The sequence below is a fragment of the Arachis hypogaea genome, chromosome 12 (assembly GCF_003086295.3).
Source record: "Arachis hypogaea cultivar Tifrunner chromosome 12, arahy.Tifrunner.gnm2.J5K5, whole genome shotgun sequence".
NCBI lineage: Eukaryota > Viridiplantae > Streptophyta > Magnoliopsida > Fabales > Fabaceae > Arachis > Arachis hypogaea.
The window spans coordinates 114,073,644-114,077,596 of NC_092047.1; the positions used below are offsets into that span (position 1 = coordinate 114,073,644).

General features: G+C 36.4%; 1 pseudogene; it reads right to left on the reverse strand.

Moving 5' to 3' along the window:
* Nucleotides 1-236: 236 nt before the first annotated feature.
* LOC112728428 (serine/arginine-rich splicing factor RS41-like) lies at nt 237-3,536 on the reverse strand (annotated as a pseudogene).
* Nucleotides 3,537-3,953: the final 417 nt, after the last annotated feature.

The following is a 3,953-nucleotide window of genomic DNA, read 5'->3' on the forward strand; positions in this document are numbered from 1 at the left end:
TGATTAACCCCGCTGCTTTTATATAAACAAAAACAAGTGCAATTCGGTTTTAATATATATATACAATTTTTGTAGTTTGTACTTTGTAGCCATAAAATATTGAATGCCAAATTTATTAGATGCAGTTAGATTGCAATGACGAGCTTTAAAAATTCGAAATTTTGATCTCTTCTCTTTGTGAAAATTTGACCTACACACTCATAAATACAAGTAACTAAATAATGCTCAATCCATAATGAACCAGAGGTCAAACAATGTCCTTTTTAGAAAACATAAATCAAACTAGATCCACCAACATAAGATAATCTGTTTCAATGTCTTTGCATGTTGCTGCATTAGGTTCAAGCCAACACACAACAGTAGATACAACCAAACTTAATGTTTTCTGCTGCCAAACTACAGACTGCTAGAACAAAATGAAAATGAGTAACAATTTCACAGACGGATCTAATTGTTTTACTCCTCAGGATCGCGACCTTTCACGTGGGGGAGACGACCTTTCACGTGGAGGAGGAGACCTTTCTCGTGGAGGAGGAGACCGGCTGCGTAAAAAATAAAATAGTCAAAGCGAGAACAAGGTGAATAATAGCCACATACAAAAGGAAGAATAGACCAAAACACTAGGTGGATCATATCAAACCACAAACCTGTCATATCTGCCATTGACTGGGCTTTCACCTCGTTCATACTTTGGGCTTCCTCTTGGTTCTGGTCTGGAAGCTGGATTCGATCCATGACCATAATCTGGGCTACCCCTACCTCTGCGATATGGACTCGGGGATCTGCCCCGGCCATATCTCCCATCAGGGGAGTCATTGCCTCTTCTATCAGGACTGTATCCATTCCTCCTGTCGTCATCATCTTTAATAGCATACTCCACTGTGATAACACGATCCATAAATTTGCTGCAAATCAAACATGCATAGAAAATGTAAGATGTTTAAGCAAAGCCATTAGCATATTTATTCGCTTGCCCTCATCTTACCTCCTCCTCCATTCAAAGCACTGGAATCTAGAGTATTTCTAGTTAAAACTTCTGGGGAAAAATAACATCAACAATTGAAAAGATAATAAGCGAGAATTTAAATGTACAACCTCAAGTTTGTTGCTTCCAAAGCTCTTGTAGCATCCTCCTGAGTTTCATATTGTATAAAAGCAAAATTCCTCCTGATCCTTATATTTGATATTTTCCCATAGGGATCAAAGTGTCTCTCCAGATCCCTTGTCCTAGTGTGAACTGGATCAAAATTTATGATAAACAAAGTCTTCGACGGTCTTGAATTACTTGAGGATTTTCTTGAATCACCTGACCTTCTGCTGTCCCGTTCTTGCTACAAATCATAACAAAGTTACACTACAAATCTTAAAATAATTATATTGAATGTTAAAATCTGAATATCACCTAAACATGTCTTAATACTTTTCCAATACCATAAAAGTGATGAAAATAGAAGCTATGAGTTGTGTTATATAATATATCACTATTTAATAAGTAATAACCACTATTGTGGTTTACCATCACAAGCATACCTTTGTCCACTCAACACGTATACGGCGCCCCTTTCTTCCAAATTCAGTTCTATCAAGTCTTCTGATTGCATACTCAGCATCCCTTTCATCTTCCATGTAGATAAAAGCAAACCCTATACACAAAAAATGTTAAAAATAAAACAGCACCGAAACCATTTCAATTGAAAATTCAAATACTCCTTTCACAGAGATGGTTTATGGACGAAGGCAGCATCAATTTTTCAAGTATGAGAAAATTTCAACATAAAACACAAAATAAAACTGTCAAGAAGTACCACAACACCTGCCACAGTTGCGAAATCATCAAGGTTTCTATGTTGAAACATGTCGGAAATTGAACACTGATCAAAAGTCATGAGGAATGAAAAATCAATGAATGCTGAGGGAATGCAGAATGGCAGGGCTAAGGCGGATCAGATTATTTCGTCTGGAAAAATACAAGAAGCCTGGGCACATTCTAGAAATGAAATGCAGGGAAGCACATCCACCCAAGAAGAGCATGGGCATTCCAATTTTCCAAGTAATCCTGCCACAAAGAAAATGTTGAGTATGGGGGTTCATTTCTAAACAAAAGCTCTCTTCTTTTAAAAGGAAAAGAAAATGTACATCCATTCAAAAGTAACTCGTCAAAGAACATCATCTTGACCCTTTTAAAAATCACAAATTGTATTGTACTTCAGTTATAATTTTGGAAGAATCAAAGGTTCATTCCATGCTGTTAAGCACGCTCAAATCGCGTTCATGGTGAAAATACTGAAGTGTAAGAGGGTAGCAACATAAATTTCAAGGTCTTATACCCTGCATTAACAGAACACTTAGCGTAAAAAAATAAGAATTTTTTTCCATTATTATTTGCTGCAAAGAATAAAAATGATTAATTTGAAATATGGCACACTCATCCTTTTTTAACTACTTTTTAACTATCAAATCCAAACTGAAAACAGAAAAGGGTCGATGAGTTCTTTGAAAAAATGATCACTTTCAGTGGTTGCACATAACATTTTCCTTTCTTAAACAGTACAAAAGCCCCACTGCAACTCAACGTAAGAGCACACTTTCATCACTTGTTCCTTATCGTCAAACATTACCGTGAAGAAAATTAAAAGAAATATCACCATTCAAGCAATGCCAGTCGCAGTTGCCAATCTGTTAATCTGCTTTCTCGAGAAATACCCCTCTCCAAGATATCCAATCTTTGCCATATAATTTATCCAACAACCATGTAAAGTATACATTGGAAAGAGGAAGGCCCCGAAAAATTCACACAATAAAGCAAGTTCACACAAAGTTCAAAGCCAAAAACAATGCTTGGCCACCCAACACTAAACTAACAACTGAAAATCACATTACATACTCAATTGTCCAAAACATGAAGGAAAAAAATTCCAGTAAAATGACTAACTGCATAGCTGAAACAAAAAACCAGAAATTTAACCCTAAACATAAAAATGAACCAAATAATAAATAAATAAAATTTCCGAAAAAAAATGGCATACCAGATTTCATGTCCACTCTTTCAACCTTCCCGTATCTTTTGAAGAGCCTCTCAACATCAGATTGACGCGCGTCGAAGTCCAGGTTTCCGCAAAACACGGGTCTCATTGTGAATTCTGTTTTCTCTCAGCTGAGTCGAACGAAGCTACCAAACCACCTTTGCTCACAGAACCTGCAAATGCTACGCAACGAAAAGAAGAGTATTTTCAACCATTTCATGAAAATCCTAAAACTGAACGAAACAAATAAATATGAAAACCCGAGAGACGAAATTGAGTGTATCGTTGACAATGGAGGAAAGAGGGAGAGCAGATCTGAAGCTCCGTAGAAGGGAGATCGAGGATCGGTACCTTATCGGAGGAGTCGAAGGTTTGGAGCAGGAACCCTAGGAGTGAGGATTTGGGGGAAACTTGCAGAGAAAGAGAGAGTGGTTGGATTGGAATAAAAGTGGGAAATAAATCATGAATCACATTTTCAGGTCACATTCAGCATGTGGGGTTTCGACAAAGGACAAACCCAAAACGTCGCCGTTTTTGTAAATATCTAAATTCTAAAATCTAAATATCCCACTTGCTAGATGGATAAGTGCCAAGTGGGAATATACCTGCTTTTATGATGGAGAATTGTAATATGCACCTTCATATATATGGTGTTTCATGTATTTTACTATCTGATGGCTAGAATGCAATGGATGTATCATGTATGGTACACCAAGACTCGTAAAAAACATGGTAATTCAAGTTAATAAAATGAATGGAATTGAAAATTACGTAGAAGTTCTAAATTAGAATTGGTTAAAATATATCTATATAAATCAAAAATCAAATTAAGTCAATTTATATTAAATACATGTAAACCGAATTCACGTGGTTGAGACCCTAAATAGAAGAGGAAGAATAGGGAGTCAATGAAGTATATGTATAATGTGT